The sequence below is a fragment of the Leuciscus leuciscus genome (assembly GCF_965113295.1).
Source record: "Leuciscus leuciscus genome assembly, chromosome: 11".
Classification (NCBI taxonomy): domain Eukaryota; kingdom Metazoa; phylum Chordata; class Actinopteri; order Cypriniformes; family Leuciscidae; genus Leuciscus; species Leuciscus leuciscus.
Window position 1 is genome coordinate 3,579,500 of NC_138735.1, and position 20,899 is coordinate 3,600,398.

Here is a 20,899-nt window from a genome sequence, read left to right on the forward strand (position 1 = left end):
TGCATTATGAACTGTCACATCTGATAAAATAATGGCAAAAATGACGGCCGCGACAGCTCTGAATGCACTAGTCCGCTTACTAGACACTTTACACTTGTAGCTTGACTTTGTCCTTTTCTTGGTGGTTGGGATTCTTTATAGAGTTGGTCTTGCATGGTAAGTCAAGGTGACAACGTGTTTTGTGTTTCTTTTTCAAGTCGGCATGAAACGGAAGTTGCGATAGTCTTTTCTTCCCTATTGTGATGTATATCTGAGTGAAATGGCTTCTGGAGCAATAATAAATGTAGAGGCGAGATTTGATTTTGTCTATGGGGAATGGGTTGTATGGTTAGATGACAGTGGTTCACTATTGGTCAATCTCATGGGAGTGACAGGTTGCCCCGCCCTTACCCCAGTTAACACGTCATCAGAGAAAGATGTCGCTGCAAGATGGGAGGGGAAGTTATTTTGATTAAAGATTATGAAGTGCATAAAAAAAAAAAATTATAATAATAATAATAATTATATATATATATATATATATATAAAATTGCACTGATAAATAATTTACAATAAATACTTCAATATTCTATAAAAGCAAACATTGTCAATTTTGATTTCATGGTGACTAGAGATGCACTGGTCAACCAGCCATCAATCGGAACCGGACGGTTTCCGCTCCAAAAGTCAAAAGTTTTTGGGCAGATATATATTTTTTTAGGACTTGTATTGCAATCATTTCCCAAAATGTCATTTGTGTAGAAATATTACAAAGTTGGTAAACAGGACGTCAACACAGGCCAGGGATGGGACACGACGAAGACGGAAGCAAAGAGGAGAGGAGCGCACAAACACAAGCTCACTGTTTGTCATGCTCAAAATATTGGAAGAAAAATATAAATATTGAATTAGGGGTGGGTGGGAGTTTATATGAATGTCTCTCTGAAGGGAACTGACTGTCTTCCAAAAAAGTTTTGATGGCATTTTCTTTTCCTCTTACCTCCGTATAATACCTATAGAGTTCAACAGTCGGGTTCCGGAAGTAAAAACCATTTCTCCATAGGGAAACCTTCAAAGACAGGCCTACTGTGAGCTACAAGGTTGTTAATCCATGGTATTTGCTTCTGTTGAAGCCGTCAGCCTGCATTGTTTATCTTTTATATATATATATATATATATATATATATATATATATATATATATATATATATATATATATATATATATATATAGGCTAGTGTCATTTTGTGCAATTTTTTGCTTCAAACCAAATCTTGTAATATTATGATTCACTGATTGGCTTGGTTCACGGCTAATAACTTTTTAACAAATAATTAAATGAATGGGAAAAACACAAATAATACCAGCGCTGCTTAAAAAGGGGGCGGGAACTGTTGAACTCTATTAAAGCAGTGTTTATAAGGGCAGTGCTGCTTTGTGTACAACGGTAGCCAAGGAAACGCCATATCGCTGCTGTTCCATAAGCGCCATCTACTGTCAGAGAGTAAATTTGCATTTTCATTCAGTCCATCTGCTGTTTTTGTTTTGTGCAGGTATGTTTTATGTAGCATAATTTCACAAAGCTAAAGTCAAACCATTTTATTTTTGCTTTAAATCAATCAATCAAATACAACTGCTCATGTTGCATGTGTGTAGCATCTTTGTTTGGATCATAATTAAAATGCAGTGGTTGCCTCTAATTTCAAAATGGCTACAGATATTTTCTGTTTACGGCCAGTTTGGTCTGTAATAGAGCAAATAAACATCAAATTAGATCAAACAAAGAAAAAAACATCGGCAACCGGTACCAGAACTGTAGCCTGGTAATACCAGACTCTGCTACTTCACTTTGCTTCGTATACAGAGTCTGGAATAGCATAATAGAGAAGTGTTTTCTCTCTCGCGGGGGGGCGCTTGTCTGAAGTTTAAAATCATTGGTTACCCGTAAGCCAATCACATAACGTTTGGTTATGGCGTGTGTTATGCGCATGCTCAGCCGCATCTAACTTCCACTGTAAACGCATGTATGATGCAAAAACTAAACCATCGAGTGAAATACCGGAGTGAACATGACTGTGAATGACTTTTGGAGATTATGTGAAGTAAATCTACGCATCCACGGTACAATCAGCGTCTACGTCACTGCTCTCAGCCCGCCCTCTGTTCGTTGATTGGCCCGGCTGTTTTCAGGCCGGTGGAAAACTGAAAGATAGGCTGCTATCTCAGACTGACTACAGGAGCGAAATGAAATTAGCGGAAGTAGGAAGTCTGACGTAGTCAGGCTACCAGAACTGGCCCACTTGGTTGTAAAAAAAATCTGCAATTGGAATCGGCCATGAAAAATCATGATTGGTGCATTCCTAATAGTGACTTATAATCACCTAATAGTAACAATCACCAATGGAAACAATAGGTTTCACACTGAAGCAACAGGCTGAACTGAACTGAAATCCCTGAGCTTGCAACAAAGTGTTGACACACTACATTAATCCACTCTGAGTCTCTCGAGGCTGAATTTAGAAGGCCGTTTCTGGGGAATGCCTTCCTCCCTTTATGTCTCTTTCCATCGCTGTCTAGAACTCATTTGAGAAACAGTCAAAAGGACCGTCTTTGTCGGGATTCCGCTGAGATGCTAGCTCAGTCATCTCTCCTTGAGCGAAGATCAAAGACACTGTGGTGTAACAGTCCTGAGGGCTCGGAAAAAGGTTTTCTCCACATTTTAAGTGTGAATTCAAAGTCAACACAGCCAAGACGAGAGGGACACAGTACTTAAAATGTGCCCATTACAGATTCCACAGGTGTTTAAGACATAAAATAAACAACCGAAGTTAAAGTAAACTTCTGCTTAAAAAGGACCGACCCTCGCTTGCTGAGTTCCGGAAGGAAACTGTCTTGAATGGTAAAGCCCCACAAAAATAGAAGCACATGGGAGTTTGGGAGCTTGGTGTGTGGTTGGGGAAGTGTGTGGGTGGGGTCACGCTGGCAGAAAACAGGTATATGCTCACGGAAGCGTGTGATTGGAGAATGTAGAGGCTGAGGAGAAAGAAAATGAACACCATCTCTAAATATATAAAAAAAATAAAAAAACATTCATTATTTATAAACTGACTATAATATACTGAGCTCATAAATTACATCTGACATAAACTATTGTCCAAAACCTAGTGAGATGCCTACCTAGGCAGCATTTTAAGGCATTTTAGGAATATTATTTTGCAGAATATCCCCTTGTTAGCTTAGGAAAATGTTAACTTCAAATTCTTTTGCAATTAAATCAGGTTTCCAGTGCAATTCACAAGAAGAGGGATACTTGTATGCAATGGTATGCTTTTAGAGCATCACATTGTTAGCTTAGCAACATGTTCTCTTCAAATTCTATTGAAATCAATGGTGTGTTGGGTTTCCACTGTGATTCATGTGAATAAGGCTATTTGTATGATGTAGCTAGTGGTCAAGCTGGTTTTCAGTTGCTTTTAGCAGGTTGGTCAGCTGGTCTCCCAACCTGACCATCTAAAGAATTGGCCAAACCCCTTTAAAATCAGCCTTCTAAACCAGCTAAGACCAGCCAACAAGCTTAGGCTGGTTTTAGCTGTGTTTTTCAGTAGCGAATTCAATGGTGAGTCGGACCAAAGACCCTTTCAGGCAAGACATTTCACTCGGCGGCCATCTTTGAAATGTCTCCCGGTTCAGCTCCAAAGTACAGCTCCAATCTCTTTGAATGGGAAACATCAAATTACAAAGCTGTTCACCATGCTTACAATAAATTTAATTTTGAAATCAACAATGAAATCTTACAACAACTGTCACAGAAATGTGCCTTCTAAAAGCTCAAATCATGTAAAACAAAAAAACAAAAACAAAAACAGGGCTAGACCAGCCAATGTGCATGTGCAGTCATAAGCGTGCGTCTCAGAACACTAAACACATCATGACTTTACCAATAGGTGATTGGCTTTTAAACCGAAATATTCAGCATTGCACTTTCTCCCATTCTTGTGCACCGTCTTTGTATTTCTAAGGTCTTTGGCCCGGGTTTCCAGTGCGATTCATGTGAAGATGGCTATTTGTGATATTTGTAATGCTTATTGGGAGTATCAAATTGTTTGCTTAGCAACATGCTAATGCTAAATTCTTTTGAAATCAAGGCTGGTTTCCAGAGTTGATGCATATGTAGACGGTTCGAAATCAGTCACTTATGGGGTCGGGTTCTAGCCTATCTCTATTGCAATGCGGCCTATGTAGGCAGTAAACGGTACCTCAGGTTTTTGGAACTGAGCTATAGTCTCTTAATTTCTGTTGGCAGCATCCATCTTTATGCAACATTGCATTAAGCTCAAAGCTTTCAGCTGAGAACCCTTGAGAGGGATGCCAGCATGATACAAACTTGACCTGACTTCCTCAGAGCCTGGAAAGCCCCAGCTTGCCCAAAGACTGTCTAGATGATGTGAAGTCAGCCGGCTGTAGCCGCCGGGACTACCAAGAGCCCCATGCACCAAGGATAAGGCGCCCCAATTGGCCATTGGGTGGTCTGGCCTGATTCCCAGCCTTTAGAGTTGCATCGTCTTGAGACTTGTATCCCTCATCGTTTGGGAACAGCCTGCCTGCACATCTATCATGCAAGTCCCTCTCTATTCTGTTCAGTCTGGAAACTTCCAAAGTCAGATACACAATGACAATGCCCTTCTGATAATTCATCTTAGTTCATAATGTTGTCCTGCATGCACACTGCATCAACAGGCCCTACAAGTGACCCTGTTTGTTAGGATACCAGCCTCCATCTATAATGATGAAGACCTTGTTTTGGTTTATTCATTCCGGTCTTAATCAATTTAAATTCAAACTCTCACTCACCTTCACTCTTGTTTTTGCTGTAAAAATGAGCCCTTCCATACTTGATTAAACCGTAGACTGAAAAACAAAAAAGCCTTATGTTTAAGCTACAAAGAATTCAAATCTGCAAAGGAGATTCACAATCCATTTTACTTCCATAATGTGATGCGTTATTGCTTGTACTTCTTTACCCAACAGAAATGGCTAAATGTTTGTTTAGGTGACAGAATTCACAATAGAGGATTTGAACAAGGCATTTAAAACTAGCATACTGTGATGGAAAACTTACATTTGCCCTATCATAGACAAGTACATAGAAAAGCATAATAAAGTGCTAGTAGGCCATACTGTAGAATTATTTTCAAGACCTTTAAGGTCTCCTCACCATTTACATGAGATACAGAGTACAGTTGTGTTTAGGCAGTGTCATTGATATGATTCCCAAAGATTGATGATTAAGCTCTAATTTGGCTTCATCCATTTGATCAGTCTATAAATCAAGAGATCAAACGATGACTCATGCAAACGAAGAAGCGTTTAGTCATTTTCAGACTCATTTTTGTCACTATTCTTTCTCAGAGCTGCAGCCCACATCTTGCCACCTTAAAAACAAACACCCTTTTTCAGAAATAAAATCTTCCTTATGTGACCCATACAAAGAGCGAGTGTATAAATAATCACTTGAAATCACGCCACATCAAGGGGATTGCAGGCCCACAGCGGCCGAGCGTCTAAATGTCACTCAATGACTCAAGCAATGAAACCGCACCATGTGTGAACCGATTGTAAGAGGAAGTGAATGGCGAGCTGGCAGGGGACACATCCCATGTTACATCACAAGGCAAGCTGGCACTGAGGTGTCTATGTTGGGCACTATTCATGGGCACAGGCTGTGGCAGGAGAACCAGCAGGGCCAGGAAGAGCTATATGGAGCAGATGGGAGCGTCCTACAGAGCAACAAGCCTCTGTAAGTCTGAGAGGAGCGCTCCCCACAGTCGGACCACTGCGATAACATCCACTCAATTTATTAGCACGCTTCTCACCAGGAGATGTGTGGTATGGCTGGCAATAACAAGTTCCTTTATTTTATGTTTGGCCTATTTGCCAACTTTTAATTTAAAAAGACAGTAGATGGGCAACAGGATCTCTATGAAGATAAGGACACAATGATTTTTTTTTACTCTCCACAAACCAGAAAATCAATGCTATGGAAGCTTGTTTCCACTATGGAATAAAAATAATTAAAAGGCAATTGCGACATAAAAACAGAAGAAAAAATAAATAAATCTGAATTCCGATACATAAACAAATTTTTTTCAGAATTGTGAGATGTATAATGAGATAAAAAGTCGCAATTAACTTACAAATATTTTTCCGTGGCGAAAACAGTCAAATTTTTTTTTAACTTTCAGGGAAAATAACCTAGTATAAGACTTGTCGTCTCCTCATATTGGGGGGGGGGGGGTGGTCTTTGATTATTTTTAATCAAAATAATCAAACAGTGGAATCTGTTGTAAGACACTTCAGCTTGAAGACACCCGAGGTAAATCTGCACATTAATAAGCTTACTAATAGATTAGTATGAGGAGACTATGGTTTTGTTTGTTAGCTGTTCTCAGCAGGTTTTCTTATTCTTTAAAACAATTATCACACCTGCTAATTTGTCTCAATGACAGCTAAACAAATGCTACAACTCCAACAGAAGGACATTCTCAAAGCAGCACGGGGTAATAATGCATTTACTAACTCCTTGCTAAACCAACAACAACAAAAAAGTGATTAAAGCTCCAGGCTACACAATTAACCTCTTGGGAGCAACTTTTGCACACACAAACTCCAACATCATGTATTCAGGTCGAGGTCGAGTAAGCTCAATATTTGAAGCCTAAGCTATTTCCAGTATTTCTGCCATTATGACAAAGCTACTTATTAACAGAAACTAGGAGTATTGATATTAAATTAATTAAGCAGGATTCATTTTGTGACTTCAGAAGTGTCAATGTTCCTCAATTGAAAACAAGTTATTGAGGAACAAACTAAATATTTCTATTGTTTTAATGTCATTATTTATTATCTTTATCATATTATATTTTATTATTTTAATATATTGATAACAATTGATTAATGTATATACTTTTTAGTCCCACTTTTTAAGTTTGTGGCCCAACTGCCATAGGTATTTTTTCCAATTGACATTTTCTTAAATTAACCAATTTAGGGGAGTTTAACTCACTTAAAACACCAACTAGTTCAACAAAAAATTATCCAGACCTGGTTTTTGGTGTGTTTTAAGAAAATGTATTTAACAATATACACTGCATACACACTTCTGTTTCTGATGACTTGCTACATTTCTCTCAAAATGTGTTACATTTATAAATTCACACATTTTTTTCCCCCACAGTATCTGCTGAAAATACGTTCACTTCCCTTGACAAATGCCGAGAGGCCATCATGCTGAAAAACTGCCAGGTTCTTTCAGGACGATCATCCATTTACTCTATTACATGTTCATGGCAGTAATGGTTTTAAATGCAGAAGCTCCTTGTCTGACTGATGCACCGCCTGGGGCCCGAGAGTGAAGATAGACTAGTTTAATTTGTGCTAAAAGACTGAGGCCAGACTAATAACAACATTTCTCATTGAACAAGCTGAGTGGATCATGTTGGACTGTGAAACACACTGTTAGGAGTCCTGTTGCGGATAGCATACACCCATCACACAGGAGAATTGTTGAGCTGAAAACCTCTTCAGAAAAAGATTGGGTTAAAACAACAAGTTTGAGGACCACAGCTCAATTTACTGAAGTATGTGCACGGACCGCTAGGTCATGGCTTCAACAGCAACAGCTATTTTAGGAACAACAAAGTTGGAAAACAGCTTCCAAGTAGGGCTTTACTTTCAATTTGACCTATTTGACCACACTGTGATGGTCAGTGTACTTTCCTAAGCATGCTTTCCTCTGCTGTGTGAGCGACAACAGTTCAGGGGATTGAAAACACTTGAATAAACTGATCAAGGTGGCCAGCACTGCTGCCCGTCTCAATGCAGAGAACCTGATGGTGGCAAAATTGGAGTCTGTTGTAAACAATGCTTCAACATCACTTCCACAATGCCCCGAGCATTCATTTTCATGCTGTTCTACTTCTTGACTAACAGATCTCAGTACTTTGATCAAATGACATCAGGCATGAATGCTAATTTGGGAATATAAAAAAATAAAAAAAATAAAGGGGTGGTTGATTATGATTAGTGATGCACCGAAATGAAAATGCTGGGCCGAAACCGAAAATTTAGGATGCACTTGGCCGAAAACGGCTTCTTTTAAAAACGTATATATATATATATATATATATATATATATATATATATAAATTGCTTGAATTTAATGGATCTGAAATAAAAAATCACAATATAATAAAACTTTTATTAACAGTTACATAACAAAACATAAAATATTTTTAACAATAAATATAAATAATAATACCAAATAATATTATTCTTCAAGTTTTATGTTCCATCAAATAAATTTTTTTTGTTTTTTTTTTGTGCAAAATAAAATCCACAATTTTGGAGATTTTTGCAGAACAAATGTTACATATTGCAACTTTGGTGTCCTCTCGTATAGGGCTGTCACTTTTGTGAAGAAAATCCTGTTCTATTTTTGAGACTTAAGTGTTCATTGAATCGTTGATCCATTTTCAACGCCAAATATAGGCAAATCCACGGACAACTAAACAGGCATTAGGACGAACGTAAAGAGTGCGCTTGAGACGCGCACAAGTCAGCAATGTGGACTGCCATAACATCAATGAAAAACATTACTGAAGGCTACATATTATGCACTATATTATGCAGAAATAGGCTGTGTGTGTGTGTGTGTGTGTGTGTGTGTGTGTGTGTGTGTGTGTGTGTGTGTGTGTGTGTGTGTGTGTGTGTGTGTGTGTGTGTGTCAGAACCTGCAGTTGCTGTGTGACGAGCGTTCGCTGCGGGCGTATCGTGACGAGCTGGACGCGCTCCGAGAGAAGGCCGTTAAAATCGATTCCCTATTTTCGTTTTCGAAACTTGTGTTGGTTGGTCCGATCGATTGTGCAATAAGTGACAGCCCTCTCTGACATGCTTAATCTATGATAGGCAGACGCGTGATAACAGCTCGACCGTGAGTGAAACCTAAAGCCGCTTGTCCACCAGCGTCTCGATTTCTGACGCGACGCCAAAGCCCATTCATTTCCTATGGAACTACGTCAGGCAGCAAAAACGCCCCCGCAAAGCATGATGGGTCGCGTCGTGTCGCGTCGATTTGGTCAACAGCGTCGCTGCAAAAAAAATTTCGGTGGATACTTTATGCAAATGAGAGCGTCAAAACGCGGGGCAGCAGCCAATGGAAACTCGGCGGCGAGAATTTGTGTATGGGCGTTGCTATGGTTTCATATTTAAAGTACATTTTTCCCAGCGCGAAAAGCAGCGAAAACGTCACAGGCGTCGGAACAAAAATTGATCGGACGCTGGTGGACAAGCGGCTTAAGCGCTTGCGCACGGATGGGAGGGGCGGGTGACATTCGGTTTACGTTTTCGGCATTTTTTTTTTTTTCGGCCCGAAATCGATAATGCCATTTTCAGCCGAACATTTTCGGCGGCCGAAATTTCGGTGCACCCCTAATTATGATTTCACTTTTCTAACTTTAGTTAATGTGCAATGTTGCTGTTTGAGCATAAACAACATCTGCAAAGTTACGACGCTCAAAGTTTAAAGCAAAGGGAGATATTTGCCTTTAAAGAAATCGCTTTTTAAGGACTACAACAAACGGCTGGTAGAGACCCACGATTTATAGATCATCAAGACAGAATAATGCTAATCAATGAATAGAAGATAACTACACATAAGCTACATAAATTCATCAACTAAACATTCAGAAACATCCTGTTGCATTTTACATGTTATCACTTCTTCTTGTGTCTCACCATCATTGTCTGAATCCAGTTTGAACATAAAAGACTAAATGTTTTTGAAACTTTCAGTGCATGTCTGTGTGAGTGCAAGCTGTTGAAGCTCCGCCCCCTGTGCCGGGAGCAGCAGCTCATTTGCATTTAAAGCGACAGACACAAAACGGTGTGCTTTTGCCAGGGGGGTAATCCAGCATCCAGAAAGCGTACCACCCCCGAGGGCCGCCATTGGCTAACAAGCCATCACCTGCTGTTAGCATTCCATTGACTCCCATTCATTTTGGCGTCACTTTGACAGCGAATAACTTTACATCTGAGGCATTTAAAGACTCTATTTGTCCATGGTTTATTTCTAAACAAACACGACAATGTATAAAAGGCTCCATTACCTTGTATCTTACGTTATGGCCCTGTAGAAGCGGTTTTTGTAAAAATAGGCTAACGATTGCGTCATAACCACGCGACTCTCTGGAAATTACCGTATAGACAGGAGGAGAAGCTCGCAGTCAATCGGGGGGACGTGTTGGCATAAAGTCCGATAAAGTCAAGGGAGAAGCCCATAGAGAGTCATAAAGTTGCTCCTGCTCCTAGCTCATGGACACCTCCTACTCATGCTCTCCGTCTCTGCAAGATTCGGAAGGGAATAATTCAGATTTCTCTTGGCACAGCTACTAGAAGACAGACAGGTTGCTCACGTCACATCTACGTCGTCAAGCTCAGTTTGAGTCAGCGCAGTACGCTCAGCCATCAGGAAGTGAGTGCTTCTAATTTGCTTCACTGTTCTCCATTGAAATCTATGGAGGTCGCTATGTCCATTTCTTTTACTGTCTATGGCTTTTGCTCACTCTCAAAAATGGACAATTTAACATGCTATATAAAAATATATGTGGGGTATTTTGAGCTTAAACTCCACATACACACTCTGGGCACATCAGAGACTTATTTTACATCTTGTGAAAAGGGCATTATACCACCCCTTTAAAATAAAAGATGCGGAGCAGAAAACGTGGAGGGAAGCTTTTCAGTACCAACATTTTGGGGGACAGGGACACATTTACTTACTGGAGTAGGATCTGTCTCCATCTCTGGTAAGATAGCAATCATGATGATAAGCGTGTTCATTAATTATTAGTGGTGCACAGGATCGCAGTAGATATGTACGGACCAGGCCCCGCGGTTGGTCACCGAATTGATTCCTCTTTCACGTTTACTTGCGTTTGAATGGACACATACACACACAATTATGTCAAAATACCCATCTCGACAAGTATTCTCTCGGTTATGTGAATAGTTGAGAAAGAAACCGGATGTGTGTCAGTATATTCGGTCTGTGCATTCGATCTTAAAGTGAGGTCACCCTTCCGCATAAACCTCTCTAATGAATGCACATACAGCTGTTGCTGGAAGCCAGTGATTATAGTTTATAAAGTTTTAAATATTGATATTTTTCTCACAAAAACCCATCACTTTGCTTCAGAAGGCATTTATCACCCCACTGGAGTCGTATGAATTATTTGTATGATGGATGGAAGCGCTTTTTGAAGCTTCAAAAACTCGGGTGCTATTAAATGTGGGAAGAGCCAGGATAATATGTTTGGCTGAAAGAAGAAAGTTACTTAGGATGGCTTGAAGGGCAAGTAAATTATAGCATTATTTTCATTATTGGGTGGACTATTACTTTAAGGAATTACTGGTACCATATAATTGAACGCCCGATTTCAATCTGCGCAGCTTAATAGTACACCATGAACAAGTTTGATTGTCCCTCCAGTTACAATTGTGTCTTTATCATATTTTTGAAAAACTAAATATGAAATAATAATAGTAATTTGAATGAAGTCGAACCATGACAGATTTCAGAAAAAGCAATTAAGTAATGAGAACAAACAAAAATCCATTTTGAACACTAATTTCCCCTTCAGCAAGTACATTTTCCCAAGGCATCCATTCATCCACAGTATACAGGTTACTAAGTCAATTTATTGTTTTTCTCCTTTACCAAGGTTTCAAAGCAGACCTGTGTCATGCTCCTGGCAAAAGCACGTCTTAGCAGGTCTTAGCATAAATGAAATTCTAGACGTTGCAGCATTTCTCAAGTCTGGCGCGAGTCCCTTGAGATTCGTCAGCTGAAATTCAGTGTGGCATAGTGAATATCAACACCACAATGAAATCAATGAAATGTTCAACACGGTATGACAAAATGTCACACGGGCCTACCGGTCTAGAAAGAACAGAAGAAAGAGCTAGAAAACTTGTTTAGCGAGAAGCCACGATGGAAGGCGTATTATGGATCCAGTCACAGCCTCTACCCGGTTTGAATTATTCCAGGTACTGCAGAGGAGACACAGATCAATGGGTTCAAACCCACGTAATCCACGCTGCACGCTGAGTAATGACCAGCCGTTCACCTCTCTTGAGAGTGGATGTAGTAAGGACAATAATCACAGGGCACTGGCATCAGCGGGAACCCTTGTTCTAGTAATATCGACTCAACTGTGACTGACAGCGGGAAATCTAAGGCCCTGTTTACACCTCGTATTACCATCCATCTTGCGTGATCCAATCACAAATGGTCCGCTGAGACAGATCGTCATTGACATATGGTACTAACGTGTGTGAAACGCATCTCCAGTGACCACTTATGACTGGATTTCGAGGAAATCATGACTACATGCATCACTTCAGTGTGTTACTTCCTATGTACTGTACGTGATCTGCTGCATGTTGATATTCAGGGTCAACAACATGATTCGAATTTAATCCGAATCTATGAGCTGAATTAAAAATACATTCAAAATACAATTAAAACATGTATATGACGTTTGCATTCAGTGCATACACACATCATCACCAATAGCTGTTTCCAAACAAAGTTGCGAATTTAACTTGGAATATCTCATAAAACATTTGCGAATAAAGCACTTGTTCGTTTAAAAGCATCACTTCCTGGGAAATTGGTGCAAAATATCTTTAATGAAAATGGAAGTTGCTGAAATGGGGGGAAGCCACTGTGGCTCTTTTTTTTCATCCATCATAATAAATTACTTGTGCTAGAAGATCATTATACCAAATAATTTTGATTTCCAAATGACCAAACCGACATTTGAGACGCTGTGCAATGCGATTGGTCTGCTGGTTTGCATCGAGGGATTTATTTGGTAAATGTGTTGCCATCGTGTCTTTTTATTGGATAAAAAAATTATCCAGCTCAATTGAGTGCATTCGTTTTTTTAATGCACAATTTTTAGAATGTATGGGTTTCTTTCCATCCAGCATTTTTTATGCAATATGCCACAATTTGCATAAAAATTAGTTAATGGAAACAGATTATGATGAGCATGTTTTTAATTTAACAAAATTAAGATACATTTAATTTTTTTTCATAAAAAATGTCAGGGTGGTACAACCGTCCTGATATCATAATGAAGAAAAAAATTAATCCTTTTTTAGTAGTTTTCTTAAAATATTATTAAAATTATCAAATAAAATGCATCAAATCTTTTGACTGCCAAATTAAAGTCATGTGGTCCAAACGAATGGGCAGAAACAAAAACAATACAGGAAATGATATCATATAGCGGACCCTGCAGTATATCATGGTCAATAAGTCACTTAAAATACATAACAGACTTTTATGACAAGGCAATATAAGTTAAGGTTGTAAAAAGAATATATTTTTTCACTTTTACTTGGTTACACCATATGACATTCAATTTCAACTTTTCTTGAAATTTCCTTTTCTTTATCCTGGAAACTCTTATTTGTCATTGATATCAATCGAACTGGTAAAGTTCTGTTATTGTGCCTTTTGAACTTTGAATAAATTTGTGTTCATTTTCATATTCTTATATGAGTAACCAGCAAAGAGTAAAACCCTTGTTACAGCACAATGGTTGATTGAGTTGGATATAGGGAGTCATTTGATGTTGTTAAGGACGGTCTAGCAATAAATGAAATGTGATCACACGCCTTCTACCTCTGAATGAGGTTTGAGTGATTTGAATCCAGTTTAAAACCAAAACTGATGCGAATACAAGGTGTAAATGGGGTCTCTGGCTCTTGGATTCACAAAGATCGCCAAGCCTAAATCTCGTGAAAGCCCTAATCTTCCCAAACAACCACAGGACAAATCATGTGTGCTCGTAACTAACATCCCATTGGAAATCAATGAAAGGCACTTAAGCCTGACTGCTTCACTGAAGTGGACAAGAAACAGTCCTCCTCTTCCTCACTCACTTAATCACACACACGCTCAAGACACGACTGTCGGCAGTGGCCCGAGTCGACGTCAGAACCAGGAGTTCAGTCAGCAGACTTCAGGGTTTAGTGATCTGAGCGCTCGGGCATTACATGCAGCTTTGTCATAGCCAGCTTGTGGCTTGCTGACTGATGTAGGCTGAGTAATCATTGGCACTCAAGTGCATTCTGGGTTCAGTCAGTCACTAACAGAAGCGAGTGGGTGGCGAGTTGATGCAGTGCAGACACAGCAGGATCTGCGATAGTGACGACTCATGCAAGCTCCATTGCTCAACAGTGAAAGTGCATGATGGGGAAATTCCTTCACTAGGCAACGGTGGAGGAAAAGCTGGAGACAAACGCTCATGCTGTCTTGAAAACACCCTGCCTAAAAGTTGCATGGAAAGGCATCCTCTATAGAGTTGCCCAACAATAAAGAATGTCTGGAAATGGGATACTAGAACGACAATAATTTAGTATTCAAAAATAATACACTCTTAAAAATAAAGGTCTTTATTGGCATCGATTGTTCCATGAAGAACCTTTAACATCCATGGAATCTTTCCATTGATCAAAAGGCTCTTTAGATTGTTAAAATGTTGGAAAATTGGTTCTTTTATTAGCTGATCCCTGAAAGGTTCTTTGTGGAACCAAAAAATATATAAAAAAGAAATGGAACCAACCAAAAATCCCCCTTTTTGGAAAAATATATATTTTAGAATGTACTGATGAAAGCAAACGAGGACGACGAAACTGAACCATTTTGTTTAGGAAGCAGACTTTCGAGTGAGAGTCACGGCTCGTTCAAGAGTGCACAGATTAAGCTATTTTAGTAGTGCCTCTGATTTCGAACTGAGTTGCAAAAACGCTGATGCTGAGAAATATGATTCATTACCACAAACAGTTTGAGTCATCACACAAAAATATTATGCATTAGGATGATGTAATTGGATATCAATGATAATTTACAATATGTATTACCTAAAACTGATTAAATATCATTCTGTCTTATTCATTTAGTGAACAATAGTGTAGAAAACATTCTAGGCAAGCTAGATTTTGTTTTAATGTATCAGATAAAATAGGTACTAGTTCATATAGTTGTCATTTCAGAGCAAACACATTAAAGGGATGGTTCGGAGTAAAATCAACCTAGGGTCCTTTGCACCATGACCTCGAGCCCAACACCCCCCAGAAGCCTTTTTCCCCTTGGTTGAACATTATTAAAGTTAGAGCTTATTTAGAGATATCAGCCGAATGGCTTAGTGCAGGCGCTAACGGATCCAAGTATCTGTATCTCGTAAATTACCCCATTAATAATGCCCAGAATGCTACCAAACTTCTACAATAGTACAAATAGGTTCTCTACTCATAAAACGAGGCATTGGAAAGTTTGTAAGTACATCAGGAGTTCTTTCTGCCAGGACTTTTACGGGCTTTTCCCAAATCACAGAAGTGACGTCGACGTCCAGGTTAGCGGTAGCATTAGCCGTCAGGCAAGTGTTATTTAAATAAACTCCTGATGTACTTACAAACTTTCCAATGCCTCGTTTTATGAGTAGAGAACCTATTTGTACTACTGTAGAAGTTTGGTACCATTCTGGGCATTATTAGTGGGGTAATTTACGAGTTACAGCCTTGGATCCGTTAGCGCCTGCACTAAGCCATTCGGCTGATATCTCTAAATAAGCTCTAACTTTAATAATGTTCAACCAAGGGGAAAAAAAGCTTCTGGGGGGGGTTTGGCTCGAGGTCATGGTGCAAAGGACCCTCGGTTGATTTTACTCTGAACCATCCCTTTAAAGTCCATAATACATATATAGAATATAAAAAATTATGTATCAATATAATATATATAGCAACATAATATTGTATAGCCCTGTGTCTCCCATTAGCTTTTCTTTCTAACTTTTTTTTCTTTCATTGCACCTTTTCCTTCGCTCAGGGACTATAAAGATGTCAAGTGCAGAGAGAATATAAAAGTTGAAAGAAAGCATTAATGCTGACAGACCAAAGACAGAAGTCGTCCTCAGGGAGCGGAGAAAATTAACCGATCCGAACAGGACAGAAAATATCGCCAGTGCGATTGTAGACTGAACCCTTAAGCTGACAAATGGTGTGACAAATCAGGCATTCAATGTAAAAAAGAACAGTGTATGAATTAGTGTGGTGCAGTGAATTAATACCAAAACAATTTTGGGTAACACTTTACAATAAGGTCTCATTTGTTAGCATTAGTTAATGCATTAGCTAACATGAACTATTTTTTCAGCATTTATTCATCTTAATTAAAATACATGTTAGTTCAAAGTGCATTAACTTGTGCAAACAGATATAACTTTTGATTCATTTAAAATATTTATTAGTAAATGTAGAAATCAAAATACATGCATTAGATGTATGGGTTATAGTTGGTTCATGATAACTGTAGGAATGAAACCTTATTGTAAAGCGTTACCCAACTTACCCGAATTTTTTTTTTTTTTTTTTTTTTCTGTCATGCCAAAAGACTTTGCATAATATCATATGACTGAAATGGTTTCCAGAAGCCTATAGGATATGTATACATTTAATGAGAAAATTCTCCTCTCCTGTCCTGTATTAATGGTTCTGCTCTCTATCTGTCCCTGAGGATGGCATTATTGTTTCCCGGTGATTCTTTTCTTCTGCTCTAGACATCTTTATTACTATATTATGCATGAACCTTCGAATTTAGCATTGCCAAAAAGAACAGGATATTTTGAGAAATTTATGCAAGTGCGAATAGACAACTCAGGGGGGAAAAATAAATATTCTCTTCATATGTGTAAGACAAAAAATAAAGAAATATATATTTAAAGGGTCTATATTTAAGAATTGTCTAGTCTTAATCACTTTTTTTATTGCTGATGTGTGAACAGCTTGTAGCAAAACTTAAAAAAAAATAATAATAAGACCTTGCCTGAGGTAGTCTATGAAAGCCTGTAGACAATAAAAGACTGTATGATGTGAAACACTTGGGACGTTTTTACCTGGAGAATCCGGCTGTGGTGTTTACACATGCTCCCGAGAGCCTCTCTTCCAATATATGACACATTAAATAAATGCTTATGATTTCAAAGAAATGGGATTAATTCAAAGTACAGTTTCACATAGTCAGATCTATATAGTCTATAGTCTCAAATGTACTTAATAATCAAACTGTCATGATGCCGGTGAAATGCAGAGGCAGAGCTTGGGACGCTGCAGTAGGGCAACTTAGTTTGAATAAACGAGCAGACACTGATTAGCTACTTGCTCTACGTTTATTTAAAATTAACAGCAAGACAACTAGCAGTGAATGTGCTTTCCATTAAATGAATCACACACAGTAAAAAAATCCTTAACAAAAAAAACGTTGCAATGAACGTGCTTTGTTTTAAATAAATCACACAACAAATCCTTAACCTTAATCCGCAACCGCATCACAAAACTCTTCATCCGCACCAAAGTTTTTTGACCAAATTTCAAAGCCGCACCCGCCCGCCATCCGCTGATTGTTTTGCGATCTGTGGACGATGCAATGCTCTGCTGATGCGAGCCGCAAGAAAGCCCTTGTCTGTTCTAGAAAGGATGCAGTAAAGATAATTAATGCTTATGTATGAGGCATAGGCCTACGCTGAGTTTCATTCATTTACGATGAGATGCGCTCTAGTTCACAATGCAATGCAAGTGAACGCGGCGCACCGGCGCCTCCATGTCACGGTTATTATATTGTCTGCTATATTTGCTTTTTATTTATTAAATACATGCAATTGGTTGATGAAACATTTATTAAAATTAAGATACAATTTGTACAATTTGTACAAAACGAAATTCGCTTTAAAGAAAGGCTTTCTACAAAGAAAAACTTCATTAAGTGGTAAAAACCATGTCTCCCGATATATTGCGCTGCGCATCTTATGATCCTATCTTTTATTACAATTGTTTTTGAGCTAAAATGTAATACACATCATATAGGCTATATACACACTGTATATGTTTCTTTTATCAAACATGTTTGGGGCCAGTCAAGGGGTAATTAAACTGCATGATCAGTTATCGGTAATGATACGTTGTTTATTATTGCAAATGTTTATTGCTAATGTTTATTATTGCAAATGTTTTTCATTTGTTTAGTAAATCTCATAATGATGGCACATCACTACACTCACCTAAAGGATTATTAGGAACACCTGTTCAATTTCTCATTAATGCAATTATCTAATCAACCAATCACATGGCAGTTGCTTCAATGCATTTAGGGGTGTGGTCCTGGTCAAGACAATCTCCTGAACTCCAAACTGAATGTCAGAATGGGAAAGAAAGGTGATTTAAGCAATTTTGAGCATGGCATGGTTGTTGGTGCCAGACGGGCCGGTCTGAGTATTTCACAATCTGCTCAGTTACTGGGATTTTCACGCACAACCATTTCTAGGGTTTACAAAGAATGGTGTGAAAAGGGAAAAACATCCAGTATGCGGCAGTCCTGTGGGCGAAAATGCCTTGTTGATGCTAGAGGTCAGAGGAGAATGGGCCGACTGATTCAAGCTGATAGAAGAGCAACTTTGACTGAAATAACCACTCGTTACAACCGAGGCATGCAGCAAAGCATTTGTGAAGCCACAACACGCACAACCTTGAGGCGGATGGGCTACAACAGCAGAAGACCCCACCAGGTACCACTCATCTCCACTACAAATAGGAAAAAGAGGCTACAATTTGCACGAGCTCACAAAAATTGGACAGTTGAAGACTGGAAAAATGTTGCCTGGTCTGATGAGTCTCGATTTCTGTTGAGACATTCAGATGGTAGAGTCAGAATGAACATGGATCCATCATGCCTTGTTACCACTGTGCAGGCTGGTGGTGGTGGTGTAATGGTGTGGGGGATGTTTTCTTGGCACACTTTAGGCCCCTTAGTGCCAATTGGGCATCGTTTAAATGCCACGGCCTACCTGAGCATTGTTTCTGACCATGTCCATCCCTTTATGACCACCATGTACCCATCCTCTGATGGCTACTTCCAGCAGGATAATGCACCATGTCACAAAGCTCGAATCATTTCAAATTGGTTTCTTGAACGTGACAATGAGTTCACTGTACTAAAATGGCCCCCACAGTCACCAGATCTCAACCCAATAGAGCATCTTTGGGATGTGGTGGAACGGGAGCTTCGTGCCCTGGATGTGCATCCCACAAATCTCCATCAACTGCAAGATGCTATCCTATCAATATGGGCCAACATTTCTAAAGAATGCTTTCAGCACCTTGTTGAATCAATGCCGCGTAGAATTAAGCCAGTTCTGAAGGCGAAAGGGGGTCAAACACAGTATTAGTATGGTGTTCCTAATAATCCTTTAGGTGAGTGTATATCATAGTCATAGCTTTTATTTCTATCTCAAATGATTGGCAGTCGGTCAGGAGGTAGCCTACTTGGCAAAGAATCAAAAACAGTTGGAAACGACGTAGACCATTAATAACACAGACTGTTAACAATTGTTTTTAATTAGTATATAAACATTCTCTATGGTAAAAAATGTGTGTAAAAAATATTTTAATAACACGGTTTTGGCGGTTATAGAGTTCCAATGACGGTGTTCAAATATAACCGTCGGTCTCACGGTTATATAATCACCGTCACACCCCTAGCAGCACATATTTACATATTCATCTAAACGCCGCTCTCAGCAGTGTCTGGACGGCATCTGGATGTTTGTTAAAAGTTGGGATGCTCAGATCAATCGCCATCGGCCGATAATCACATTCTATGACTCGATCGGTAGTCACTAAATTTGGTCGATTTCATGAACCGATCGCAATTTGATGACGCTAAACCACCGACGTGCATGCAAACAGTATACAGATGAGGTTTTTACGCCACGCCTGCTTTCTAGCTTTGCGAAACATTAGTAAATCATAGTACATCACACATCTTTCCTTCTTTTTTTTTTTAGAGCAGGTCATCTTGATTTGAATGAGACCACACACACAACATAACAAGGACATGACATGCTGTTTGGCTAAAGCTATAGGACTTCCGGGACACGATCACGACGCATTGTTTTCCAACCTCATTTAAAAGCTCAATGGAAAATGGATCTCGGGTATGGTGTCTAGGAATGATGTGTAGAGACCAAACAGACACTGTTTTACAGCTGGAGCGCGCTTGGACTGGTTTGATCGCTCAGATTGACTGGTCTTGATTTACCGTGCACCATAGAATAGCAGCGCACAGCTGAAAAAGTGCTGGAAGATCATATCTCATCAACCACGATCTTCGCCATGAGTACATGTATATCGGGGCATTGAAACACATTCAGTCTCTTGTGTTTCATAAGTGTAGACCATGAGCAGTAGTTCACTTGACGCCAACTGGTGTCGCTTTAACAAGAGTTTCTGAATTCTACACACACCCCTTTAGAAGGTACTGTATGTATTTTGAGGCAAATTTTGTTGACTTCTACCTCTCCCACCCTATTCCCCCAACCCTGCCCTCCAACGTTTGCACATAATTACTGACAAGAAAAGAGTGTTTTTGATTGGCTAGTTTTCAAATTTCTGAAAAATGTGTGGGCCACTCCCCTAATTATTACTGTTATTTATAAGGTCACTGGGATTTTGCCAAGCAAGACATTTTCCAAGATCAACATATATTTCCTGTCCGAAAACATAGTACTAACCCGATCCTAAATCTAACCCTTACCATAACTTATCCCTAAAATCAGAGGGAAATGATGGGTGAATAACAGTGATAGAAGCAACGAGCTCTGGTTGTAAGCCTAAACTTGTAAACTCGTCCCTCAAAACTGATTGGTTGATTGGAATATTATTCCAGGATCAAGCACTAATGAAAAACAAATATCAGAGAAAAAAAAGAAAAAGAAATACACATAAAACAGAACCGAAGGCG

General features: G+C 39.1%; 1 protein-coding gene and 1 long non-coding RNA gene across 2 annotated transcripts in view; both read right to left on the bottom strand.

Moving 5' to 3' along the window:
• fars2 (phenylalanyl-tRNA synthetase 2, mitochondrial) overlaps positions 1-20,899 on the bottom strand; it is a 151,536-nt gene that overhangs the window by 123,531 nt on the left and 7,106 nt on the right. The window lies entirely within an intron of this gene.
• On the bottom strand, positions 1,701-19,495 carry LOC309509627. Its single transcript, XR_014209949.1, has 2 exons — positions 19,442-19,495; positions 1,701-2,296 (listed from the first exon to the last, which is right to left on the bottom strand). It is a non-coding gene; the product is annotated as an uncharacterized lncRNA (long non-coding RNA).